Here is a 9,835-nt window from a genome sequence, read left to right as displayed (position 1 = left end):
AAGGCTGCCCACCCTTTAGTACCTGTGCACGGCTCATTAAGCTATTATCCCCCACTGCTACTATGGGCTGCTATGCGGTTGCCCTCATTGGCTCTGATGGGCTATTACCCCTGCTGCTATAGGTGAGGCCGTCCCTTCCAGAGGCTTATCCCCCACTGTAGGACTCTATACTGGCACTAAGGCTGCCCCACTCCCTTATGTACCGCCTCAGAGGCTATATTATCCCCTCCCACTGCTACTATAGGCACCATCTCTCCCTACTATACTGCTATCCACAGCCCAGTCCCTTCCAGAGGCTATTATCCCACTGCTACTATAGGCACCATATCTCCCTACTACCTGCTATCCCACAGCCCCAGTCCCTTCCCAGAGGCTATTATCCCCCCACTGCTACTATAGGCACCATCTCTCCCTACTATACCTGCTATCCCACAGTCCCAGTCCCTTCCCAGAGGCTATTATCCCCCTACTGCTACTATAGGCACCATCTCTCCCTACTATACCTGCTATCCCACAGCCCCAGTCCCTTCCCAGAGGCTATTATCCCCCCCACTGCTACTATAGGCACCATCTCTCCCTACTATACCTGCTATCCCACAGCCCCAGTCCTTCCCAGAGGCTATTATCCCCCACTGCTACTATAGGCACCATCTCTCCCTACTATACCTGCTATCCCACAGCCCCAGTCCCTTCCCAGAGGCTATTATCCCACTGCTACTATAGGCACCATCTCTCCCTACTATACCTGCTATCCCACAGCCCCAGTCCCTTCCCAGAGGCTATTATCCCCCACTGCTACTATAGGCACCATCTCTCCCTACTATACCTGCTATCCCACAGCCCCAGTCCCTTCCCAGAGGCTATTATCCCCCCACTGCTACTATAGGCACCATCTCTCCCTACTATACCTGCTATCCCACAGCCCCAGTCCCTTCCCAGAGGCTATTATCCCCCCCTGCTACTATAGGCACCATCTCTCCCTACTATACCTGCTATCCCACAGCCCCAGTCCCTTCCCAGAGGCTATTATCCCCCCACTGCTACTATAGGCACCATCTCTCCCTACTATACCTGCTATCCCACAGCCCCAGTCCCTTCCCAGAGGCTATTATCCCCCCACTGTTACTATAGGCACCATCTCTCCCTACTATACCTGCTATCCCACAGCCCCAGTCCCTTCCCAGAGGCTATTATCCCCCACTGCTACTATAGGCACCATCTCTCCCTACTATACCTGCTATCCCACAGCCCCAGTCCCTTCCAGAGGCTATTATCCCCCCACTGCTACTATAGGCACCATCTCTCCCTACTATACCTGCTATCCCACAGCCCCAGTCCCTTCCCAGAGGCTATTATCCCCCCACTGCTACTATAGGCACCATCTCTCCCTACTATACCTGCTATCCCACAGCCCCAGTCCCTTCCCAGAGGCTATTATCCCCCCACTGCTACTATAGGCACCATCTCTCCCTACTATACCTGCTATCCCACAGCCCCAGTCCCTTCCCAGAGGCTATTATCCCCCACTGCTACTATAGGCACCATCTCTCCCTACTATACCTGCTATCCCACAGCCCCAGTCCCTTCCCAGAGGCTATTATCCCCCCCACTGCTACTATAGGCACCATCTCTCCCTACTATACCTGCTATCCCACAGCCCCAGTCCCTTCCCAGAGGCTATTATCCCCCCACTGCTACTATAGGTACCATCTCTCCCTACTATACCTGCTATCCCACAGCCCCAGTCCCTTCCCAGAGGCTATTATCCCCCCCACTGCTACTATAGGCACCATCTCTCCCTACTATACCTGCTATCCCACAGCCCCAGTCCCTTCCCAGAGGCTATTATCCCACTGCTACTATAGGCACCATCTCTCCCTACTATACCTGCTATCCCACAGCCCCAGTCCCTTCCCAGAGGCTATTATCCCCCCACTGCTACTATAGGCACCATCTCTCCCTACTATACCTGCTATCCCACAGCCCCAGTCCCTTCCCAGAGGCTATTATCCCCCCACTGCTACTATAGGCACCATCTCTCCCTACTATACCTGCTATCCCACAGCCCCAGTCCCTTCCCAGAGGCTATTATCCCCCCACTGCTACTATAGGCACCATCTCTCCCTACTATACCTGCTATCCCACAGCCCCAGTCCCTTCCCAGAGGCTATTATCCCCCCCACTGCTACTATAGGCACCATCTCTCCCTACTATACCTGCTATCCACAGCCCCAGTCCCTTCCCAGAGGCTATTATCCCCCCACTGCTACTATAGGTACCATCTCTCCCTACTATACCTGCTATCCCACAGCCCCAGTCCCTTCCCAGAGGCTATTATCCCCCCCACTGCTACTATAGGCACCATCTCTCCCTACTATACCTGCTATCCCACAGCCCCAGTCCCTTCCCAGAGGCTATTATCCCACTGCTACTATAGGCACCATCTCTCCCTACTATACCTGGCACAGAGGCAGAACGGGTCGTGTATTAAACAGATTTCGCTCTGAGTTGGAAGGAAAGGAATAGAATTCCCAGTTTCCAGCTGTTCCCTGAATGATGGACAAAATATATTCATTACTGGGAACCAATGGGGAGCAGCAGGTACCTCTTGCCTATAACATGATATACAGTAGACAAGTGCCTGCTTGGTTGCTATGGGTTACATGCTATATGTTACCAGTGATGAGTGTATGAATCAGTTTATGTAGCACTACCCATATACCCGGCGCTGTTCCCTATTACAGGGCAGTAACAACACAAACAACATTGCACTCAAATATAAAACTATGCAATTACAGAGAATGGGTGTATTTAGGGAGACAGGAGGGGCCCCTGCCCTGCAGAGCTTACAATCTACTGAGTGGTGTAACTACTTGGGGAGCAGGGGGAATTATTGCACCTGGGGGAGTAAGATACTCAGTAGGGTAACAGTAGGGAACAATTTGATAAGTGGGATAAAAAAGAAAATACTTCATGGTTTAGTTCCCCTTTAAATAGGACAGGATCTAGAAATTACCCCTTGTTACTTTTCCTTCGAGGTCATTGGCTGAAACACTGTCCTTTATCCAAAAGTCTATCCCCTCCGGAACCTTCACATCCGTTCCCAAACCCTGCAGGTTCTAGATCCACTTATTGAGTTGTAGTTGCACAAGAATGGACGCAGTTATTGCGCATTGCATTCTGGGAAAAAACATTTTGCACTTTGCACTCTGCACTGGCGCTAGTAAATGACTGTAATTGCGCTACAGTATTAAGAGCTGGGACTAGGGGCAGGTAGGAGAGGCCAATGCCTGGGGTACACTGGGGGGGGGTGAGTAATTGCCCCTGCTCGGTGCAGTAGCACAATCAAATACCCTCCACTGTGACTCCCCAGCCATAAATCCCAGTTGCCTGCAAGTGCTTTGGAAGTAATATACTCAATGGTCTTGTATTTGCTACTTGTCTACAAACCCTTAGCAACCAATCAGCAGACAGCATTTTCTGGTCTTTGGTTGAAAACAAATATCTGACTTGTTGCTATGGGTTACTAGACCTAGGCAAACTTTCATCACTACTTGGGTAGCTACCTTTTTTTTTCTTTTATTACCGGCCTTTAGATGGGGGGGTGGGCAGTAACGTCACTTGGGGGCGGGGAAAAAGGTGGATTGGATGGGGAAGGGAATGGGCGGAGCAGAGTCTGGCCTCTATATAAAGGGGAGGGGTTATAGGCAGGGTTTGCGGGCATATGTACTTATTGGCGGGTATATTGCTGGTAAATTCGTGGTACTGGTACCGGCCCATTGTGCCAATAACACCGGCTGGTTGGCAACTATAATTACTACATAAGTGTTTCCATGTGTTCCCTAGTATCTCTCTGAGCTCACGTTGTGCCTTTATACAGTACAGAACCGACCCTCTCGGACCTGAACAGGATTCATTGGGGCCTTTGATGGATTTGGGTTATAAATTTATGGGGAAACTTTTCAAGGACAAGTAAAACGATGACCCCATAAAGGGCACGGAGTCTCCATTCTGACTGTGAAGCCAGAGCCGCCATATTTCTAGCTGGAGCCTGACTGGCACTGATTGGGCCGGACTGGCAGAACTGTGTTTGTTTGTGCAGAACTGAGAGGGAAATTAAATATGAAGCCTTTTATGAGCGCCGGTCTCCCTGCCTCTCTAGCCACCTGGCTTACAGTACCCCCCCCCAACTGTTTGGCCTTACTCCCCCCCATCCTCCCCCTTCTCCCCCTTCTATATTTCCCCTCTCCCCCCATTTGTCTCTCTACTCCCCGAACCCCCTTTCCCTTCCCCTCTCTCCTTCTGTCTCTCATCCCCTCTCCTTTCCTTTTCTATCCCCCCCCCAACTGTTTGGCCTTATTGGAGCAATAACCCTAAGAGACCCCAGCAGTCAGGCCCTAATGCCCCCGTGGGGAGACTAGAGGAGCCGGCTGAAGGCCCAGACCCAGTAGCTGTGGTTCTGGATACATATTATTGAAGGGATCGTCCCAGTGGAACCGAGTGATAGAAACTCAGAGCAACTTTTCTCTGGTTTATACTGACAAGTCCCTGAATCTCCTTAGCCCCCCCAGTCTGTGTAAGGGAGACCCCATATTGGCACAATAAGCCTTTCCTGCACCAACTCTGCCCTACTGACCTGCCCAACAAGCCCAGGTTTGTTACCCCATGCCCCCCCCTCATTATATTTCATTTAATCCTCACTGTCTCCGGTGGGAAACGTCGCCCTTCCTCTCATTCCCTCACGTTCATTTCTCCTCCCCATTTATTATCCTCCCAGTCACAATGGCCGCCCTACAGGGGTTCCAGGCTGAGCCCCCCCCCCCCCATTCGTGTCTTGTTTTCCCTTTATTTGCTCTTTGTATCTCTTCAGATTTGGTTGGAATGGGGCAAATTCAATAAAACCATTGCTCCCGTACCAATAAAACGCTCAATTTAGCCGCCTCTGTATCTGGTGCAAGAAACGTGAGCTGGAAAGGGAGAATATTGTGGGTCGGATTTGCCATGAAAAGCCCCTTTGTGCCGGGGCTCGGGGGGAATCACGGGGCTATTGTTACTGTTCCAGCCTGAGATTTACAGATCATTCTTGTCTGGGGCAGGTAGGCTGCCAACTTCTCCTCTTACACATCCCCAGGCTTCTGTTTGTATCCACATTCCCTCCTGAGCCCCCTTTGTTCTACAGCCCCCCCCCCCAACACCCGGGGACCAATCAGTTTCCAGCACAGGTTTTTGGGACAGAGAAGGCTCTGAGCTCTCGACTCATGGGGGGGGGGGGGGGGGGATATTTGCAAAGGGCTCCTAATAAAATGGTTTATGGTATCTCTCTGTACAGGCTATGAGCAAACTTAGGGGGCTGTTCCTGCTGAATTGTGCTTAGTACAGGGGAATCCCTATGTGCCATAGTTTTATGGTATCTCTCTGTACAGGCTATGAGCAAACTTAGGGGGCTGTTCCTGCTGAATTGTGCTTAGTACAGGGGAATCCCTATGTGCCATAGTTTTATGGTATCTCTCTGTACAGGCTATGAGCAAACTTAGGGGGCTGTTCCTGCTGAATTGTGCTTAGTACAGGGGAATCCCTATGTGCCATAGTTTTATGGTATCTCTCTGTACAGGCTATGAGCAAACTTAGGGGGCTGTTCCTGCTGAATTGTGCTTAGTACAGGGGAATCCCTATGTGCCATAGTTTTATGGTATCTCTCTGTACAGGCTATGGGCAAATTAGGGGGCTGTTCCTGCTGAATTGTGCTTAGTACAGGGGAATCCCTATGTGCCATAGTTTTATGGTATCTCTCTGTACAGGCTATGGGCAAATTAGGGGGCTGTTCCTGCTGAATTGTGCTTAGTACAGGGGAATCCCTATGTGCCATAGTGTTATGGGATCTCTCCCCACACATACTTTATACTCGGGGTAACTATATTATATTCTCTAACCTGTCCGTTAGGGTTAGGGTTACTCGGGATTCCGCGGCTGGATCACAGCACCACACCGGTACCATATGGCACAATCGGCGCGGGGGGCACCGTTCCTATAATGCAAGTCCTTCTGTCCAGTCATCTGGAGGAATTTATCTTCTTGTTATGTGATTTGCGCCGCTCAGAACAGAATTAGTGGAGTCTATTTTCTGACCCCCCCCATGCAAAGATTGACATACGAGGGAAGAATATTACCCACCGCCCTGTCTATGGCTACATACTGTCAGGGTCACCTTTAGTAGTTGGGGGGGGGCACGGTCTCTCTTATATTCAGCCCTCTAGTTGTTGGACTGCAGCTTTTAGCACTAAAATCCCCTTCTTTTAATCCTTCATTTGGAGGCAATGCAGTCGCCACTGTATTTATCTGCTGTGGGTTCTGGGGTATTATACATGGAATTGGCACTGTATTTATCTGCTGTGGGTTCTGGGGTATTATACATGGAATTGGCACTGTATTTATCCTGCTGTGGGTTCTGGGGTATTATACATGGAATTGGCACTGTATTTATCCCGCTGTGGGTTCTGGGGTATTATACATGGAATTGGCACTGTATTTATCTGCTGTGGGTTCTGGGGTATTATACATGGAATTGGCACTGTATTTATCCCGCTGTGGGTTCTGGGGTATTATACATGGAATTGGCACTGTATTTATCCCGCTGTGGGTTCTGGGGTATTATACATGGAATTGGCACTGTATTTATCTGCTGTGGGTTCTGGGGTATTATACATGGAATTGGCACTGTATTTATCCCGCTGTGGGTTCTGGGGTATTATACATGGAATTGGCACTGTATTTATCCTGCTGTGGGTTCTGGGGTATTATACATGGAATTGGCACTGTATTTATCCCGCTGTGGGTTCTGGGGTATTATACATGGAATTGGCACTGTATTTATCCCGCTGTGGGTTCTGGGGTATTATACATGGAATTGGCACTGTATTTATCTGCTGTGTGTTCTGGGGTATTATACATGGAATTGGCACTGTATTTATCCCGCTGTGGGTTCTGGGGTATTATACATGGAATTGGCACTGTATTTATCCTGCTGTGGGTTCTGGGGTATTATACATGGAATTGGCACTGTATTTATCCTGCTGTGGGTTCTGGGGTATTATACATGGAATTGGCACTGTATTTATCCTGCTGTGGGTTCTGGGGTATTATACATGGAATTGGCACTGTATTTATCCTGCTGTGGGTTCTGGGGTATTATACATGGAATTGGCACTGTATTTATCCTGCTGTGGGTTCTGGGGTATTATACATGGAATTGGCACTGTATTTATCCTGCTGTGGGTTCTGGGGTATTATACATGGAATTGGCACTGTATTTATCCTGCTGTGGGTTCTGGGGTATTATACATGGAATTGACACTGTATTTATCCTGCTGTGGGTTCTGGGGTATTATACATGGAATTGGGACTGTATTTATCCTTCTGTGGGTTCTGGGGTATTATACATGGAATTGGCACTGTATTTATCCCGCTGTGGGTTCTGGGGTATTATACATGGAATTGGCGCTGTATTTATCCCGCTGTGGGTTCTGGGGTATTATACATGGAATTGGCGCTGTATTTATCCCACTGTGGGTTCTGGGGTATTATACATGGAATTGGCGCTGTATTTATCCCGCTGTGGGTTCTGGGGTATTATACATGGAATTGGCACTGTATTTATCCCGCTGTGGGTTCTGGGGTATTATACATGGAATTGGCACTGTATTTATCCCGCTGTGGGTTCTGGGGTATTATACGTGGAATTGGCACTGTATTTATCCCGCTGTGGGTTCTGGGGTATTATACGTGGAATTGGCACTGTATTTATCCCGCTGTGGGTTCTGGGGTATTATACGTGGAATTGGCACTGTATTTATCCCGCTGTGGGTTCTGGGGTATTATACGTGGAATTGGCACTGTATTTATCCCGCTGTGGGTTCTGGGGTATTATACATGGAATTGGCACTGTATTTATCCCGCTGTGGGTTCTGGGGTATTATACATGGAATTGGCACTGTATTTATCCTGCTGTGGGTTCTGGGGTATTATACATGGAATTGGCACTGTATTTATCCCGCTGTGGGTTCTGGGGTATTATACATGGAATTGGCACTGTATTTATCCTGCTGTGGGTTCTGGGGTATTATACATGGAATTGGCACTGTATTTATCCCGCTGTGGGTTCTGGGGTATTATACATGGAATTGGCACTGTATTTATCTGCTGTGGGTTCTGGGGTATTATACATGGAATTGGCACTGTATTTATCCTGCTGTGGGTTCTGGGGTATTATACATGGAATTGGCACTGTATTTATCCTGCTGTGGGTTCTGGGGTATTATACAGGGAATTGGCACTGTATTTATCCTGCTGTGGGTTCTGGGGTATTATACATGGAATTGGCACTGTATTTATCCTGCTGTGGGTTCTGGGGTATTATACAGGGAATTGGCACTGTATTTATCCTGCTGTGGGTTCTGGGGTATTATACAGGGAATTGGCACTGTATTTATCCTGCTGTGGATTCTGGGGTATTATACATGGAATTGGCACTGTATTTATCCTGCTGTGGGTTCTGGGGTATTATACAGGGAATTGGCACTGTATTTATCCTGCTGTGGGTTCTGGGGTATTATACAGGGAATTGGCGCTGTATTTATCCCGCTGTGGGTTCTGGGGTATTATACATGGAATTGGCGCTGTATTTATCCTGCTGTGGGTTCTGGGGTATTATACAGGGAATTGGCGCTGTATTTATCCCGCTGTGGGTTCTGGGGTATTATACATGGAATTGGCACTGTATTTATCCTGCTGTGGGTTCTGGGGTATTATACATGGAATTGGCACTGTATTTATCCTGCTGTGGGTTCTGGGGTATTATACAAGGAATTGGCACTGTATTTATCCTGCTGTGGGTTCTGGGGTATTATACATGGAATTGGCACTGTATTTATCCTGCTGTGGGTTCTGGGGTATTATACATGGAATTGGCACTGTATTTATCCTGCTGTGGGTTCTGGGGTATTATACATGGAATTGGCACTGTATTTATCCTGCTGTGGGTTCTGGGGTATTATACATGGAATTGGCACTGTATTTATCCCGCTGTGGGTTCTGGGGTATTATACATGGAATTGGCACTGTATTTATCCTGCTGTGGGTTCTGGGGTATTATACATGGAATTGGCACTGTATTTATCCGCTGTGGGTTCTGGGGTATTATACATGGAATTGGCACTGTATTTATCCCGCTGTGGGTTCTGGGGTATTATACATGGAATTGGCACTGTATTTATCCTGCTGTGGGTTCTGGGGTATTATACATGGAATTGGCACTGTATTTATCCTGCTGTGGGTTCTGGGTATTATACATGGAATTGGCACTGTATTTATCCCGCTGTGGGTTCTGGGGTATTATACATGGAATTGGCACTGTATTTATCCCGCTGTGGGTTCTGGGGTATTATACATGGAATTGGCACTGTATTTATCCTGCTGTGGGTTCTGGGGTATTATACATGGAATTGGCCCTTGGATACTATAAATGTGTTTAATTTGCCTCCCCAGATTGCCTTGAATACCCCCCATACATGGACTTGGGGCATCAGAGCAATACAATAAGTGATATGTTGCCTCTGAAAAACATCCGTTTTGGATGCCTGGGAAACCCCAAATTTATAAAAAGAGACAGCTCTCCGACCTGTCCTGTATGTCTCTCTGGGAGTTGGTACAGAGAATGTTATTAAATGACTTGATCCTTAACTCGCTTCTTAGATTTGATTCTCTCTCCTGACTGGGAGCCGACAGACTGATAAGCTGCAGCGATGATTTCCCAGAGTATAGATTTTACTTGCCCTTTACA

The sequence above is a fragment of the Xenopus tropicalis genome, chromosome 4, assembly GCF_000004195.4.
Source record: "Xenopus tropicalis strain Nigerian chromosome 4, UCB_Xtro_10.0, whole genome shotgun sequence".
In the NCBI taxonomy this organism is placed as follows: Eukaryota; Metazoa; Chordata; class Amphibia; order Anura; family Pipidae; genus Xenopus; species Xenopus tropicalis.
The sequence above is the reverse complement of the archived record's forward strand: the minus strand, read 5'-3'. Positions refer to the sequence as shown.